Here is a 19847-nt window from a genome sequence, read left to right on the forward strand (position 1 = left end):
CAGTATGATGTAGTAGCGATGGAAGCATAGTAAAAGGAAAAGAAAAACTCTTAGCTAGTCTGTATTGTTGAATAAACAATACAGAATATCATTTCCTTCCGGTTTCCATAAATCATGGAGATGAGTTGTTCCTTCAGGATAAAGACTACACAAAACCGTTCAGTTAGACTCAAGTGCAGAGCAGCATCACTAAATCTAATGAGGGCAATAGAGATGACACAGAAACTTGGAAATGATTCTACTGAATAAGTAATTAGTACTTACTTGACTCATATTAATTTATTGGACTAATGTAAAATTAACATATGTAGTCAAGATCTGTAAAATCTGTGTGTGTTTCAAAATTGAAAATATGAAACTGTGAATAGATTTATGTGCATAGTTACAAGTTCACAGTTTTCGTTTCGCTTTTAGGTGAAGCGAAAGCTTTAATACTTCAGTATCTGTAAATTCGTCGAACATTTTTAACTTGTAATACAAATTAAAGAGCACATAAATAAATAAATAACTACAAAGGCGAGGTTTCACAGTGACGAAGATACTGGTCTCGGGAAGATTGGGAATAAAATCTAAGTCCAGCCATCCGGTTATAGGTATTGCGCCCTTCGTAAATGAGTTGGCGCTTACGGCCGTACAGTTACTCTGAAAAGCACACGATTGATTTCCTTCGCTATCATTGCTATATCGGTGATTGTGCTCTGTCACTAATGATTCCTACCGACTGAACTTTAAAATGTGATCTTCCTTCCTCGCAAATTGTTAATGATACAGTTGAAAAGTAAGCAGCTTCAATTGCGTTTAAATTAGTTACTGGATTGAGAAAAAAAATGGTTCACAGAGGCATTTTTCTAACAGCTACATGAATGTACCAAGCATAAGAAATGTACAAACACTAGAGTAAACAAGAAATCTAGTTGAAAGGAACGTAAGACAAGGTTGCAGTTAATTGCCGCACTTGTTTGGTTCGTATATTGCAGAGACATGGCAGTAAACGACTACGTTGGCGTTACTAATCGTAGATGACGTTGGGCTGCTAAGTAGCTGGTAGAAAATATTTATGCCTGTTATACAGGGAGGTCCATTGATCGTGACCGGGCCAAATATCTCACGAAATAAGCGTCAAACGAAAAAACTACAAAGGACGAAACTTGTCTAGCTTGAAGGGGGAAACCAGATGGCGCTATGGTTGGCCCGCTAGATGGCGGTGCCATAGGTCAAATGGATATCAACTGCGTTTCTTAAAATAGGAACCCCCATTTTTATTACATATTCGTGTAGTACGTAAAGAAATATGAATGTTTTATTTGGACTACTTTTTTCGCTTTGTGATAGATAGCGCTGTAATAGTCACAAACACATGCCTCATAATTTTAGACGAACAGTTGGTAACAGGTAGGTATTTTAAATTGAAATACAGGACGTAGGTACATTTGAACATTTTTATCGGTTGTTCCAATTTGATACATGTACCTTTGTGAACTTATCATTTCTGAGAACGCATTCCGTTACAGCGTGATTACCTATAAATACCACATTAATGCAATAAATGCTCAGAATAATGTCCTTCAACCTCAATGAATTTGGCAATACGTGTAACGACATTCCTCTCAACAGCGAGTAGTTCGCCTTCCGTAATGTTCGCACATGCATTGACAATGCGCAGATGCATGTTGTCAGGCGTTGTCGGTGGATCACGATAGCAAATATCCTTCAACTTTCCCCACAGAAAAAAATCCGGGGACGTCAGATCCGGTGAACGTTGCGGGCCACGGTATGGTGCTTCAACGACCAATCCACTTGTCATGAAATATGCCATTCAATACCGCTTCAACCGCACGCGATCTATGTGCCGGACATCCATCATCTTGTAGTAACATCGGTAGAACATTACGTATGAAATCAGCATACATTGCACCATTTAGATTGCCATCGATAAAATGGGGGCCAATTATCCTTCCTCCCATAATGCTGCACCATACATTAACCCGCCAAGGTCACTGATGTTCCACTTGTGGCAGCCATCGTGGATTTTCCGTTGCCCAATAGTGTATATTATGCCGGTTTACGGTACCGCTGTTGGTGAACGACGCTTCGCCGCTAAATAGAATGCGTGCAAAAAAATGTGTCATCGCCCCGTAATTTCTCTTGTGCCCAGTGGCAGAACTGTACACGACTTTCAAAGTCGTCGCCATGCAATTCCTGGTGCATAGAAATATGGTACGGGTGCAATCGATGTTGATGTAGCATTCTCAGCACCGACGTTTGCGAGATTCCCGATTCTCGCGCAATTTGTCTGCTACTGATGTGCGGATTAACCGCGACAGCAGCTAAAACACCTGCTTGGGCATCATCATTTGTTGCAGGTCGTGGTTGACGTTTCACATGTGGCTGAACACTTCCTGTTTGCTTAAATAACGTAACTATCCGGCGAACGCCCCGGACACTTGGATGATGTGCAGGATACCGAGCAGCATACATAGCACACGCCCGTTGGGCATTTTGATCACAATAGCCATACATCAACACGATATCGACCGCAATTGGTAAACGGTCCATTTTAAGACTGGTAATGTATCACGAAGCAAATACCGTCCGCACTGGCGGAATGTTACGTGGTACCACGTACTTATACGTTTGTGACTATTACAGCGCCATCTATCACAAAGCGAAAAAAGTGCTCCAACTAGAACATTCACATTTCTTTACGTACTACACGAATATGTAACAAAAAATGGGGGGTTCCTATTAAAAGAAACGCAGTTGGTATCCGTTCCTTCCTTCCGGAAGTCAAGGCACACACCATCAACCTGTTGGATTCCCATTTTCACGACTATCGATTAGCGTTTGTCGCTGACTAACGCTTCGTCACAAGTCTACCCTTGGTGCGGGGATAAAAGTTAACTTTTGGGCAACAGGCTCAAAAGTCAAACGTGTGTTACCTTCTGGGTCTCGGGGGAAAACAGAGCAAGCTGGTTTTCAAACGATTGTTGTTTGCGGAATCCGTGTTGATGCGAACAGAGAAGATTTATTGCACAGAAAATTCATAACAAAAGAACAGAATGAAGTAACTGAATTTTGCGCATCCATTCAGCGACGTTTCTTTAAAAGTACAAAAAATAAAATGAAAAGGGAATGACCCGCCCTTCTCCCGATCGCTAGGAACGCTTCGTTCCTCCAACGGCCTACGATAGACTGCTCATATATGAGGGCTAACTTCTTACGCGTACTCTACGTGTAGATATTATATATGATATGTATAGCATGCTTTGTACATTGAGGAAATCTGAATATTTTGCAGCATGGATGTTTTATGTTCTACTTCTCAAAACGTAAACGAAAACAAAGGCTAACAACTGTTGTAGTGCTGCTAAGTGAATGTAGCAAAGAACCGAAAAAACTATATGTGTTTCAGTGTACTTTTTAAGCGAACAATAAACGTCGCGACAAGATAACGCATTTCTCAGAGACAATATTTCCAACACAAAAAAAGAATTGTGGTAAAAATGCGAATGCGAACGACTATACGTGCAAACAAATAGTGAAGTCTCGTTAGTATCTACTAGCAAGATAACCAAGACAGCAGAAGCGTGTAAATCATGCCAACAGGGACGATGAAACATTTCTAGTAAAGAAACGTTATTGATCGCAAATGCTGAATCGGACAAAAGGTTTATCTAGATACATCTTTGAGATTAGAGCACTACGATAGTGAAATGTCTCCAGTTGGACATCCGCTAAATAAATTCCATTCTTCATCTACATCTATTTCTACACCTACATCTAAATCACACTCTGCAAGACACTGTACGGGTTGTGGCGGAAGACAGCACGCAATACTACTAATCATTTCCTTTCGTGTTACGATTGGAAATAGAGCGAGGCAAAATGGACTGTCTATGAGCTTCCGTACGAGCCCTAATCTCTGTCATTTTCGTGGTTCTTGCGCGAAATGTACAATGGCAGGCAAAAAGATTGCCTGGTCCCAGTAATTTAGAGTGCGAGAACAGAACAGTGTGCATGCCTAAGTTCAGAAGTGCCAGTGTTCACAACTGTAGCGGTCTGTGGAGCTTCAGCTTGGAGTTTATATCGTCAAACATAAGAAATATAATAGTTACGGTACAGTACACGTCGAGATTCGTTGCAACTCATCGTATCATTTCTTTTTAAAATAATTATTCTAGCTCGTAGAAACGGTTGAGATATAAGAATTACGCGTCAGTGGAATTACTTCAGCGAGGAGCATTTCACATATTATTTAGTAGCTGAATGGATAGCCTGACAGTTTACGAACGTAAAACACGACGGTTCGAATGTAACAAGAGCCAGCTCTCATTTTTTTTTTAATTTAAACCTGTGCAGCTAATAATTTTAACCTTAATTCGCGACGTCCAATATCTGGAAGACCACAAGTTTCTACACGGAGATAAGATGAAGAGTTGGTCAGGGTGGCGCAGAATGCTCCTTTGTTGCTCACCCGGGAACTAAGAAGAGCTTCACATTTCCCTGGCTCGTCGATAACTACTCTCAGAAGATTGAAGGACTGGAATCAGGTTTCGCCTTGATCTTATCAAAGAACCGTTTTCTGACGAACAATCCGTGGATAAACTAGCAGTTCTGAGTTCCTGGGAAGATGTCAATTGGAGGAAAGTCATTTTCTCCGACTAGTGTACAAGTGAGTCAACGGGAAAAGGTCCTGCTATGGTTTACCGTATAGATGGGGGAAGATATGACGCGCACCGTCGCCACACGCTCTACAAGTGGACGCATGAGTGTGAAATGTTGGAGCTGGATGTATTACATGGGTATCCTAGGCAAGTTCATTTCAGCATCTTATGAACATTACCTTGAAAATGTAACCATCCATGGAGCTCGACTTTGGTACCGTGAAGGACGTCTCACTTGCCAACCTGATAATAATCCGTCTCACACTACCATTAGGATTCAGAGTTGATTTCAAAGGAGGAAGAATATTATTCAGTGCCAAAGTCACCTGATCTCAATGCCGTAGAGCACAGATGGGCTCAACTTAAGAAGACACTGTGAGACAATTGACCAGACCCTCCTGCAGGAACTGTGAATCCCCTATAGGATTTGGTTTATTCTTCATGGGAGAGAATTTCCATGCATGAGAACTTCTTGCATAGATTTCTCAATTCGGTGCCTGGAAGGATCCAAGCGGTTCTTGATGCCAGCGGCATGTGGACAAAATACTGAAGCTAAAGTAGCCTACTCTTCATTTTATTTTATCTCACTTTTCTGTAAAAGGCTTACATAATTATTAGGCCAACAATGTTAATTTCAAACTACAAATCTACTTGCTACTATATTGTTTGTATTTTTATGGGAGGTCAAATGAATATCGCCGTCCAAGGATGCATATTTACACCACTGGCCACTACAATTGCTACACGTAGAAGAAATGCAGATGATAAACGGGTATTAATTGGACAAATATATTGTACTAGGACTGACATGTGAATACATTTTCACGCAATTTGGGTCCATAGATCCTGAGAAATCAGTACCCGGAGCAACCACCTCTGGCCTTAATAACGGCCTTGATACGCCTCGGCATTGTGTCAAACAGAGCTTGGATTGCGTGAACAGATACAGCTGCCCATGCAGCTTCAACACGATACCACAGTTCATTAAGAGTAGTGACTGGCGTACTGTGACGAGCCAGTTGCTCGGTCACCATTGACCACACGTTTTCAATTGGTGAGACATCTGGAGAATGTGCTGGCCAGGGCAGCAGTCGAACATTTTCTGTATCCAGAAAGGCCCGTACAGGATTTGCAACATGCGGTCGTGCATTATCCTGCTGAAATGTAGGGCTTCGCAGGGACCGAATGAGCCACGGGTCGTAACACATCTGAAATGTAACGTCCACTGTTCAAAGTGCCGTCAATGCGAACAAGAGGTGACCGAGACGTGTAACCAATGGCACCCGGACCATCACGACGGGTGATACGCCAGTATGGCGATGACGAATACACGCTTCCAATGTGCGTTCACCGCGATGTCGCTAAACACGGATGCGACCATCATGATGCTGTAAACAGAACCTGCATTCATCCGAAAAAATGACGTTTTGCCATTCGTGCACCCAGGTTCGTCGTTGAGTACACCATCGCAGGCGCTCCTGTCTGTGATGCGGCGTCAAGGGTAACCGCAGCCGTGGTCTCCGAGCTGATAGTTCATGCTGCTGCAAACGTCGTCGAACTGTTCGTGCAGGTGGTTGTTGTCTTGCAAACTTCCCCATCCGTTGACTCAGGGATCGAGACGTGGCTGCACGATCCGTTACAGCCATGCGGGTAAGATGCCTGTCATCTCGACTGCTAGTGATACGAGGCCGTTCCGTATTACCTTCCAGAACCCACCGATTCCCTATTCTGCTAACAATCATTGGATCTCAACCAACGCGAGCAGCAATGTCGCGATACGATAAACCGCAACCGCGATAGGTTACAATCTGACCTTTATCAAAGTCGGTAACGTGATGGTACGCATTTCTCCTCCTTACACGAGGCATCACAACATCGTTTCACCAGGCAACGCCAGTCAACTGCTGTTTGTGTATGAGAAATCGGTTGGAAACTTTCCTCTTGTCATCACGTTGTAGGTGTCGCCACCGGCGCCAACCTTGTGTGAATGTTCTGAAAAGCTAATCATTTGCATATCACAGCATCCTCTTCCTGTCAGTTAAATTTGGCGTCTGTAGCACGCCGTCTTCGTGGTGTAGCAATTTTAATGGCCAATAGTGTATATTGTTATGGGAGGTCAGATAAATATTACCTTCCAAGAAAGATTATTTTTAGACATCAAATTCGCAAACCATAATTAGTTATTTATTGAAGTGAATACCGAAAAAGTAAAAAAAAAGTCTGTCTTATTACACTTTCACAATATTAAGTAAGCGAAAATTGAGGACATAGCAGGAAATAATACAGTGCAACCGATAAAATTGCCCTGTCTAGAACGCTCCAATGTACGAGGAGCGTTCAATAAGTATTTCAAGAATTTTCTTTTTCTCGGCCATTTTCGGTTGAAAAATGCGGAATTTGTTGTGAGACATCGTGGAATATTTCCACTTCAGTCCCTATAGTTTCATAATGTTCTGATTAGCGACGGCGCTATATATATAGCATTCAAAATAGAGTTCCAAGCGGATACCTGTCATTGAATACCTTCCGACGGAAAACCAGAGAATCGGAGATATTCATAACCAGTTTCGGAATGTCTTCGGTGACGTGACAGTGAACAAAATCACGGTGAGTCGTTGGCGAGGTATCCGTCACTGCAACAAGGTCGCGCAAACCCGTCCGATCTCCCACGTGCCGGCCGGCCTCACACAGCTGTGACTGTCGCAGTGTTGCAACCTCATTCGAGGTGATCGACGGATCGCAGTCAAACACGTCGCTTCTCAAATGGACGTCTCTGTTGATAGTGCTGACACACTCGTCCACCAATAACGGTACTCAAAGGTGTGTGCCTGAGGGGTTCCCCACCGCCTTGCAGAAGACCGTAATGAGCAACGATAAACCATTTGTGCGGAGGTTATTCATCCAGCATGACGTTGGCACCCACAAGACCTCATAGTAGGGCCGTCACACTGAACTGATAGTTAGTTAGTTAGTTACGTGTTCCATTGGTCAATAGCACGGAAAAACCGTTATGATGTGGAACGTGTCAAATGCACAAGAAATATGCACAGGAAACAAGTTTTCTTTTACATTATAGTGTTATACTTAAATATTTGTATTATCTATCCCATTCCCTTAAATGGCAAAAAATGCATATATTATATCTCCAGATTTATTAACTCATATGCTACGGTCACAGGTTCGAATCCTGCCTCGAGCATGGATGTGTGTGATGTCCTTAGGTTTAAGTAGTTCTAAGTCTAGGGGACTGATGACCTCAGATGTTGAGACCCATAGTGCTCAGAGCCATTTGAACCATTAACTCATATTCACGAATTCATCTATGGTGCAGAAGGAGTTGTCAAGGAGGCATGATCTCAATTTTTTTTTGAAACTATTACTGCTGTCTGTCAGACATTTCATTTCATCTGGTAATTTATCAAAAAGTTTTAATAGCATATTTTACCCCTTTATTTGCCAAAGATAGGTTAAGTAAAGGATACTGTAGGTCTTTCCTTTTTCTCGTATTGTAATCGTGAATGTCGCTGTCGATTTTAAACTGGTCCATGTTGTTGAGAAAAAATTTCATTACTGATTAAATGTACTGTGAAGCGGTTGTAAGAATTCCTAACCTTTTAAACAGATGCCTAAAAGATGTGCGACTATGAACCCCACACATTATTCTAACAACTTTCTTTTGAGCAGTGAATACCTTTTGCCTAACTGTTGAGTTGCCCCAGAATACTATTCCGTATGACAGCAGAGAGTGGAAGTATGCAAAGTATGTTATCTTGCTAATTTCTACGTGCTCAAAATTGGTAATTATTCTGATTGCAAAAGTTGCTGAACCTTTAGGAGACCAAAAAAAAAAATGGCTCTGAGCACTATGGGACTCAATTGCTGAGGTCATTAGTCCCCTAGAACTTAGAACTAGTTAAACCTAACTAACCGAAGGACATCACACACATCCATGTCCGAGGCAGGATTCGAACCTGCGACCGTAGCGGTCTCGCGGTTCCAGACTGCAGCGCCAGAACCGCGCGGCCACTTCGGCCGGCTTAGGAGATCCAAAATATGAAGTTTCCAATTAAGATATATTATGCTGAAAACTAAGGTTTTGTAACCGGTGAGGAATAATACGGTGTATTAGAATCGTGAAGAGAACCAACCTGCTTTCAAAACAAAAAAAATGTGTGTTGCATTACTTACTGATCGCCCCTAGTAGGCTACAAGATAATTCTGCTAAGATAAAATTTGGTAAAACATGGATAGTAAGAAATAAGGGGCGTTAGAAACAGATAGAATGAGGATCAGACTATCATAGAAGTTCCATTGCTTCTCGTAACATCACGATGTTCCGAAGAGTGGTAACTATACCTCTGAAGTTGCGGTCCTGTTCATCGTTAAAAAGTCAGCTGTTGGTGGAGTGCAATCTCGGTAAGGGAGCAATGCAAGACCACAACGCTCACGCAACGACTGCGAGTATTTCGGGAAACGACACGTCACCGGTGTAGCCCAGATGTAAGAAGCAAGACCAAACAGAAGGAAATATCAAGCTCCACCAGACGGTTCCATTTCTGTGAAAGGTGAGCAGGGCACTTCCCCGAAACGACATCATTTTTTAACTGCGTGCTCTAGTTCACAGGAGGCGTACATGGTGCAGTTCGATAAGGTACGTATGCCGTCGGTTGCGCAACGATATTACTCGGAACACGGCGCTGCAGTTAATTTTGCATTGCGCTCATTACGGATTCATCAGATATTTCCTCCAGAGAGACCGTACATAGAGCCTACGCCGGCACAGAAAGCCGTTCATTAGCAATGCATGCACCCCGGCGCAGCAGAAGACGGCGGGCGCCATCGGGTGCTGAATGGACGCGCTAACAACTGTAAACATTGCCAACAGTGCTGGAAGCGGAGCCAACTGGCCGCCTCTGCTGCGCGTCTGACTACGAGACACTTGTTTCTGACACATGTGGTGGTGGTGGTGAGTGTTTAACGTCCCGTCGACAACGAGGTCATTAGAGACGGAGCGCAAGCTCGGGTTAGGGAAGGATTGGGAAGGAAATCGGCCGTGCCCTTTCAAAGGAACCATCCCGGCATTTACCTGAAATGATTTAGGGAAATCACGGAAAACCTAAATCAGGATGGCCGGAGACGGGACTGAACCGTCGTCCTCCCGAATGCGAGTCCAGTGTGCTAACCACTGCGCCACCTCGCTCGGTCTGACACATGTCGTTAGCCTCCAGCGAATATGTTGAGTGCCCAAAAGTAACAGTACGGCTTGTTCTGTGCAGGGACATGCCCTATATTATGCCCTAGTGTTCCGACTACAAGCAACGTATGGTCCACATGCACACACATTCTCATGCGCCACAGGAATTGAAGATGTGCGGCAACATTACTGACCAGTGAACTGCACCCACACGTTCGCCAACATTTCCCGCCACCGTTGCTCGGCATTTCTTGCAATAATACATATCCGGGACATAAGTGTTTACCTGGTATCGCGGACTGGAACCAGTGACGTCAACGTGGAGTTTCCGACCATAAATAACTTAACTCTGACCGTTCCGACAGTCGTAGTAGTAAGAACATCCCTTCACAGCTTTTGCATACTTAATAGTGGATATTAATGTTTCCGTGATTTTTATTCATTTTTACCTGTTATTCCGACAATATTACTGCATCAAATCCCTGAACTTTAAATCTTCTTTTATCAAATGTAATGTCTTACTCAATTTTTTTTGTCTTTTACACTCTTATCAAGACTTAAGTACATTTTTCCTTCATTTTTTTTTTTGACAAGGCATGCAGATGTATTATTTCCTAATTTGCTTTCCAGTGCGTGACAATACTGCCGACTCCACTCCTGTCGGACACAAATTGCATGCGGAAAAGGAAAAGTGCGTCTAAGAAGTTCGGTGAATAGTCTCAGAAAATTTCTAGGTGTAAATTTCTACGGTGTACGAAACAACACCCGATCTTGTGGCAGGAACACAAGTAGCAAGTAGTTGATGTCATCCGTGATACGCCCGGAATCTGTCCAAGGATTCGACAAGGCATCATCAAGCGATACGCAAAACGTATCAAAGTTGGTGGTGGTCATATTGAGACCTTCTGTAGGTGAATTAAACTGGGGTTTGCTGATAGTAGAGTACACTACTGGCCATTAAAATTGCTACACCAAGAAGAAATGCAGATGATAAACGGGTATTCATTGGACAAATATATTATACTAGAACTGATATGTGATTACATTTTCACGCAATTTGGGTGCATAGATCCTGAGAAATCAGTACCCAGAACAACCACCTCTGGCCGTAATAACGGTTTTGATACGCCTGGGCATTGAGTCAAACAGATCTTGGATGGCGTGTACAGGTACAGCTTCAACACGATAGTGACTGGCGTATTGTGACGAGCCAGTTTCTCGGCCATCATTGACCAGACGTTTTCAATTGATGAGAGATCTGAAGAATGTGCTGGCCAAGGCAGCAGTCAAACATTTTCTGTATCCAGAAAGGTCCGTACAGGACGTGCAACATGCGGTCGTGCATCATCCTGATGATGACGAATACACGTTCCAATGTGCGTTCACCGCGATGTCGTCAAAAACGGATGCGACCATCATGATGCGGTAAACAGAACTTGGATTCATCCGAAAAAATTACGTTTTGCCATTCGTGCACCGAGATTCGTCGTCGAGTTCACCATCGCAGGCGCTCTTGTGATGCAGCGTCAAGGGTAACTGTAGCCATGGTCTCCGAGCTGATAATCCATGCTGCTGCAAACGTCGTCGAACTGTTCGTGCAGATGGTTGTTGTCTTGCGAACGTCCCCATCTGTTGACTCAGGGATCGAGACGTGGCTGCACGATCCGTTACAGCCATGCGGACAAGATGCCTGTCATCTCGACTGCTAGTGATACGAGGCCGTTGGGATCCAGCACGGCGTTCCGTATTACCCTCCTGAACCCACCGATTCCATATTCTGCTAACAGTCATTGGATCTCGACCAACGCGAGCAGCAATGTCGCGATACGATAAACCGCAATCACCATAGCCTACAATCCGACCTTTATCAAAGTCCGTAACGTGATGGTACGCATTTCTCCTCCTTACACGAGGCATCACAACAACGTGTCACCAGGCAACGCCGGTAAACTGCTGTTTGTGTATGAGAAATCGGTTGGAAACTTTCCTAATGTCAGCACGTCGTAGGTGTCGCCACCGGCGCCAACCTTGTGTGAATACTCTGAAAAGCTAATCATTTGCATAGCACAGCATCTTCTTCCTGTCGGTTAAATTTCGCGTCTGTAGCACGTCATCTTCGTGGTGCAGCAATTTTAATGGCCAGTAATGTATATTGTCTTTGTCTCCTTTACTCTTTGCCTAAAATGTATGGTCCATACTGCCTACGTCCTCCACCAAATTTCAGAGACCCTAACAGGTAAACGAAAGATTTTCGAAAATAGGTTTAATAGTGCAATTGTTCTCTCGTCGTACCCATCTACCATCCAGAGAGAGCATGAGCGTCAGTTTTAATAAGAGTGAAAGGCTCGAAACAATTCTCACTTTTATAACGTGGTCACCGAGCCACTTGTATCAGACATGTAATTTTAAAAATGTTTTGTATTTTTATTTGAAGCTCCAGTCAAGAGTATTTTATCTCATGATTATAGTTTTGCTCCATCTTAAAATGGTGCTATACAGTTGACATGTTTGTCAGCAATATGTGTAAGCAGCCTGTATTTTGACTGCTGCAGCTGCCTTTCATTCTGTATTATGAGCTGACATACCAGATCGAGCAGCAGAATTGCAAACCTTACCACTTCCACGTATGTCTTATTTGACAATTAAATTTTTTTACCGTTTTCACGTGATCTGCATTGTTATCGTTTTGTTAGTTCTCAAAAAGACATTGACTTGGAGGGACATTGGCTTGGAGGGATTGGATCTTAGATTGTAGAATGAGAAGTTCTCATTTGCAGAAAAAGGAGTGTTACTGCGTTGACATTACTACACAAAAAATGGATCTGCTGGCCAGATGCATACTGCAAAAGCTCGTCGCTGCGCAAAAAATTACGCAATTTTCGAATGTGGCACGGTTACTGGACGAGTGTGGAAAACTGAAATACAACAATACACATTGCTTCTTTACCTAACTTCAGATTCGAACAATAGGTTTGCTGGTCGCTGTTGGTAAATTCGTTATATGTTTGTCGTCTTCATCACAGGTGAATACTGACACTAAACATAGTGAAAAGTATGTTCAATCAAAAAATATGGGACCCGAGATTATATCTTTTTCCAGTTCCTGTGGTACATTAGCAACAATAGTGAAGAATTCATCATGCAGATCATACCTTAAAGGACGGAAAAGACGTTTCCTTGGATTTATTACGACAAAAAATCGACAAACGCTCTGTAGTGTGTGTAAAAACGCTTTAGAATATTTCAGTATACTGCTCTGTCGACAACCCCTACAGGCATTCGTATAATGTAATTGGTTCTGCTGGCTGCGGTAGCCGAGTGGTTCTAGGCGCTACAGTCTGGAACCGCGCGACCGCTACGGTCGCAGGTTCGAATCCTGCCTCGGGCATGGATGTGTGTGATGTCCTTAGGTTAGTTAGGTTTAAGCAGTTCTAAGTTCTAGGGGACTGATGACCTCAGATGTTAAGTCCCATAGTGCTCAGAGCCATTTGAACCATAATTGGTTCTAAATTAATTTCCCAGTGACAAAATGCAACGGAACGTTTCAAGATCCACAAAAAATATGCGCTTCGTCATTCACCAGTGGCCGCTCTGACAACTATGAAACAAGGAACCAATGTGTCATCTCTTATCTCAATGCATAAATTGGGACATATGAAAAAATGCTTGCTTGACGATTTAAAGATAATTTCATCCCTGTAATTTTTAAGTCAGCAAGGAGTAGCCTTCCGGTACTCACATCGATGAAGCACCAGATGCACTGGCGGGAAAAGAAACACAACACCAAGAAGATGTGCAACATAGCTAAAGTTGGTAGACTTGTTTCTACATCTGAATAATGATGTATATGCAATTTTCGTATCAATCGCCTAGGAGTGGCGATAGTAGTACCACTATGAGGATGCAAATCAGATTTGCTATAAATACACGCTGTGACGGTCGTGAGTGTTAGTCACCATACATGTTGGTGATGTTAGTCAAGAATTCCTTTAAGACGACAAAGATGCCATTATCAACACCTTACTGAGTTTGAATGAGGTCGTGTAATAGGGCTACGAGAAGATGAATGTTCCTTCTGCGATAGTGCAGGAAGACTTGGCAGGAATGTAGCCACTGTACATGATTGCTGGCAGAGATGGTGACGAGAATGTACGAACACAAGGAGACCGGGCTCCGGACAGCCACGTGGCAGCACAGACGAGAGAAGAGCATCGTGTTCGGCGTATGGCTCTGGCGCATCGCACTGCATCTACAGCAGCAATCTGAGCAGCAGTTGGGACCACAGTGACACAACGAACTGTCACAAATCGGTTACTTCAAGACCAGTTCCGAGCTAGACGCACTGTAGCGTGCTTTCCATTGGCTCCAAACTACCGCCATTTGCGACTTCAGTGACGGGGCAGTATGGAGGTCTGGTGTTTTCCGTTGGAAGTTGATTCTGTCTCGAAGCCAATGATGACCGTGTGTTGGTTAGGAGTAGGCCAGTCGAGCGACTGCAACCACCTTTTCTGCGTGCTAGACACACTGGACCTACATCTGGAGTTACGGTCTGGGGTGCGATTTCATGTGACAGCAGGAGCAAAAAAAATGGTTCAAATGGCTCTGAGGACTATGGGACTTAACTGCTGAGGTCATCAGTCTCCTAGAACTTAGAACTACTTAACCTAACTAACCTAAGGACATCACACACATCCATGCCCGAGGCAAGGTTCGAACCTGCGACAGTAGTGGTCGCGCGGTTCCAGACTGTAGCGCTTAGAACCGCTCGGCCACTCCGGCCGGCCAGCAGGAGCACTCTCGTGGTTATCCCATGCAAAATTCTAAGTGAGTGTGGTGGTTCAACCTGCCGTACTGTCAGTATTCCTGGAAGTGTTTTCAACAGGATAATGCTCGACCATATGTTGCCTTGGCCTGCTCAATCGCCAGATCTGTCTCCTATCGAGCACATATGGGGAAATCATCGGCGCGACAATTCCAACGTCATCCACAGACAGCATTAACCGTCCCTGTACTGACCGACCAGGGCAACGGCCTTGCCGCAGTGGATACATCGGTTCCCGTGACATCACCGAAGTAAAGCGCTGTCGGCCGTGGTCGGCACTTGGATGGGTGACCATCCAGCCGCCATGTGCTGTTGCCACTTTTCGGGGTGCACTCAGACTCGTGATGCCAATTGAGCAGCTACTCGACCGAATAGTAACGGCTCCGGTCAAAGAAAACCAACATGACGACCGGGAGAGCGGTGTGCTGACCACGCGCCCCTCCTATCCGCATCTTCAACTGAGGATGATACGGCGGTCGGATGGTCCCGATGGGCCACTTGCGGCCTGAAGACGGAGTGGTACTGACCGACCAAGTGCAACAGGCATGTAACTCCATTCCACAAACTGACATACAGCACCTGTACAACACTATGCGTGCGCTTTTGCATGCCTGCATGAAACATTCTGGTGGTTCCACCGGTTATTAATTTACCAGCATTTCACAGCGATGGGTTACTTCGCTCTTACATTAACCTCTGATCTTGCAATGTCAATCACTTAAATATTTACCTAGACAAATGTAGTCCGGAAATTTTATTACTCTGCATTAAGTATTTTTTGGTGTTGCGATTTTTTTTCCGTCAGAGCATTAACCAATTGCTGTTGCGTAGAGGAAAAGGTGTTCCTGAATTGAAATCTTGGCTTAAGCGAGCTACGTATAAGTAGATTTTTCACGATATATTGAATGAAATTGTCTTTATTTTCTAGCGACGTACAGAAAAATATTATTAAATCCATTAGGGTGACACAATCCATTTCTCTCATTGCAGATGAAACTTCCGGCATATCAGTGATCTGATGGAAAAAATCTTCAGATTTGCAGATAAAAATCTGCAAGTTGAAGGATCGTTTATGCCCTTCTATGGAATAGCTTCATCGACTTCTGGGACACCGAAATTGACCAGGATATCATAAGACATTTACTTCTCGACGTAAAATACTGTAGTGGTCAGTATTATGTTGGCGCGAGTAGTATCAGTGGACATTTAAGGGGATTACAAAGTAGGATTACTCATTTGGAGCTGAGAAGTATATCTGTTCATGGTTCTGCCCATAATTTTATTTTGGTGGTGAAAGATGTGATGCAAGGTATTAGTTATTTGAAAGGCATTCGACAAAGACGCTAGGTTGTTTTAGTCGCTCCAAGAAGAAACGAAAATGGTGTTGTAAAAAACATCCCTGTTTGACTTTGCGACCATTCTGTCCCACAAGGTGGTATGTGAGGGTACAATGACCATCAACCCTAATGTTAAGTTTCTCGCTGTTCTCATTTCTGCTACTTCTCATTACTTTCGTCTTTCTTCGATTTACCCCCGATCCAGGTTGTTTATTCCCTTCAGCAGATCCTCTAATTCGTCTTCACTTCCACTCAGAATAGCAATGTCATCAGCGAATCGTATCATCGATATCCCTTCACCTTGAATTTTAATCCCACTCCTGAACCTTTCTTTTATGTCCATCATTGTATCTTCGATATACAAATTGAACGGTAGGGGTGAAAAACTACATCACTGCCTTACACCCTTTTTAATCCTAGCGCTTCAGTCTTATTCGTCCACTCTTATTACTCCCTCTTGGCTCTTGTACATATTGTATATAATCCGTCTCTTCCTATAGCTAAACCCTATTTTTCTCAGAGTTTCGAACATCTTGCACCATTTTACGTTGTCGAAAGATTTTTCCAGGTCGATAAATCCTATGATCGTGTCTTTATTTTTCTTTAGTTTTACTTCCCTTATCAACAGCAACTTCAAAATTGCTTATGGGGTGCCTTTATCTTTCCTAAAGGCAAATTCATCGTCATCTAACACATTCTCAATTTTCTTTTCCATGCTTCTGAATATAATTCTTGTCAGCAGCTTGGATGAATGAACTGGTAAGCTGATTGTGCAATACTTCTCGCACTTGTAAGCTCTTGCAGCCTTCGGAATATTGTGATTCATATTTTTCTGAAAGGCAGATGATATTCTACACAACAAGGTGAATAGTCATTTTGTTGCTACGTCCCCCAATGAGATGATATTTCACGATATTCATACATTCTACATGCCAACGTATATAGTCGTTTTGTTGCCACTTCCTTCAATTATTGTAGAAATTCTGATAGAATGTTATCAATCCCTTCTACCTTATTTGACCTTAAATCCTCCAAAACTCTTTTAAATTCTCATTCTAATATAGGATCTCCCAGCACTTCTAAATTGGTTCCTGTTTCTTCTTCTATCGCATTACACAAATCGTCCCCTTCATAGAGGCCTTCATGTACTCTTTCCACCTATCCGCACTGTCCTCTGCATTTAACAGTGGAATTCGCGTTGCTTTCTTAATGTTACCACTCTTGGTTTTAATTTCAGGGCAAGTTGTTCTGACTTTCCTATATCTAAGTCAGTCCTTCATAGAATAATTTTTTTTTTTATTTCTTCACATTTTTCACGCGGCTATTTCGTCTTAGCTTCCCTGGACTTTCTAATTATTTCATTCCTCAGTGGCATGTATTTCAGTGTTCCTGAATTTCTCTGAATATTTTCGTACTCCCTTCTTTCGTCGATCACCTGAAGTATTTCTTCTGTTACCCATGGTCTATTCGCACTTGCATTCCTTTTACCTACGTTTTTTCTTTCCAACATCTGTGATAGCCTGTTTTAGAGATGTACTGCCTATTGAGCTATTCCTTATTGCTGTATCTATAGCCTTAGAGAACTTCAAGCGTATCTCGTCATTCCTTGGTATTTCTGTATCCAACTTCTTTGCGAATCGATTCTTGCTGGCTAACGTCTCAAACTTCAGCCTACTCTCCATCACTACTGCATTGTGATCTGAGTCTATATCTGCTCCTAGGTACGCCTAACAATCTAGTATCTGATTTCGGAATCTCTGTCTGACCATGATGTAATCTAGCTGAAATCTTCCCGTATCACCCGGCCTTTTCCAAGTGTACCTCTTCCTTCTTGAACAGAGTAACTGCCGATACTGGCTGAAATTTATTATAGAACTCAGTTAGTCTTTCGCCTCTCCCATTCCTTTTTCCAAGCCTATATTGTCCTGATTCTTTTACTCCTTCCCCTATAACTGCATTGCAGTCCCCTGTGACTATTAGATTTTCATCTCCCTTTACGTACTGTATTACTGTTTCAGTATCTTCATATTTTTTCTCTATCTCTTCATTTTCATTTTGCGATGTCGGCATGTATACCTGAACTATAGTTGTTAGTGTTGGTTTGCCGTCGATTCTGATAAGAACAACCCTATAACTTAACTGTTCACAGTAACATTCTGCCCTACCTTCCTATTCATAACGAATCCTGCTCCCGTTATACCATTTTCTGCTGCTTTTGATATTATCCTACACTCATCTGACGAGAAATCCTTGTCTTCTTTCCATTTAACTTCACTGACTCTTCTATGCCTAGATTGAACCTTTGTATTTCCTTTTTCAGATTTTCTAGCTTCTCTACCACGTTCAAGCTTCTGACCTTCCATGTCCCGACTCGTAGAACGTTATCCTTTCGTTGGTGAATCGATATTTCTCGCATGGTCACCTCCCCCTTGGCAGAACTCTCCCGGAGAACCGAATCGGGGACTATTCCGGGGTCTTTCGACAGTGGAGAGATCATCATACTTTTTCAGCACAGGCCATATATTCTGCGAATACACGTTATGTGTCTTTACTGCAGTGATTTCCATTGCATTGTCCATCCTCTTCCGCCTTTAGGGACAGTTTCCCACCCGAAGGAAAAGATAGTGCCCTGAACGTCTTTCCGCTCCTTCACCATCTTTGACAAGACCGTTGGCAGAATGAGGGTGACTTCTTATACCATAATCCTGCGGCCGGCAATGCTGATTATTAATCAAAATTTAAGCAAGGAGGAGTTTCGAAGCTGGACGGAGAACATTTTGCTTACTAATTTTTTTTTTTTTTTTTGTTCGTTGTTGATCGTTGTGCTTGGTCGTTACGGACATCACATGACATCCGTTGAAGTTCATTGTTGATCCTTTCACTCGGTTTTTTATTACAGAGGCCAACGAGCTCTCTGACCGAACACGCTGAGCTACCGTGGCGGCTACCTTTAGACCACGGACCTACCTCTATTACCAGCGGTCAAATTGTAGTTCTATGAGACAGATTTTTTATAAAGATAAGCTAACACTGCATAGGGAAATGTTCGTAAAATTCTCAAAGAGTTTGTGAAGTTTACATGGATAAATTTAAGTGTACTTCTTACTTCCTGTACATCTCGGCGATTATTGTCAGCTCTTAAACGACTGAAATCGTTTTTGTGGTCAACAGTGACACAAAAGAGATTGGATGATTTGGAGTCTTTACATTTTCAGGAGGAAATGAATAAAATATTCACATTACCAAAACCACAAACAAAATCATGAAAGCAAATAACATAAGAAGGCGTGTGTTTTACAACGACAGTTAGCACGTCATTGTTATTATTATTATTTAAAGTTAGTCACTTTGCAGTTTCCGTTCACAACAAAATCCTTGCATAGTTATTTCTGCAATGCAATTAAAATTATTTGCATTTATGAAGAGATTTCGTTTTAATTTGTATGAATGTGGTATTTTCTTTTAGTAAGTTGTTATAATATCATTACGTCTTGAAATCCTTGTGCATGTAAGTTGTTTAAAGTACACCGTACTTGATAGTGACAGGTCTAACTAGCTTCTTATTAGTGAATTAAAAGTTGAAAACCAGACTAATATTTTAGCGCGACGCAATCTGACTTTCAATAATCCCTACATAAGAAAACCCCGACTAACAATAACTTATACCTTTCATGAATCACTTACCTCACAAAAATCGCCGTAGCTCGAACTACTGCAATACAGCGAGCGAAAATATTGCCAGCTAAATAAAAGATTCTAACTACTGAAGGCATTAAATACTGATAGGCATAGTTAGAAAATGAACGATTTTGATAGAGAACAAACAATAT

The 19847-nt window shown here is 42.6% G+C and overlaps 1 protein-coding gene across 1 annotated transcript in view; it reads left to right on the forward strand.

The window, feature by feature from the left end:
- Positions 1–19847, forward strand: part of LOC126473469 (uncharacterized) — a 911006-nt gene that overhangs the window by 350086 nt on the left and 541073 nt on the right. The window lies entirely within an intron of this gene.

Source organism: Schistocerca serialis, chromosome 4 (genome assembly GCF_023864345.2).
Source record: "Schistocerca serialis cubense isolate TAMUIC-IGC-003099 chromosome 4, iqSchSeri2.2, whole genome shotgun sequence".
Lineage (NCBI taxonomy): Eukaryota > Metazoa > Arthropoda > Insecta > Orthoptera > Acrididae > Schistocerca > Schistocerca serialis.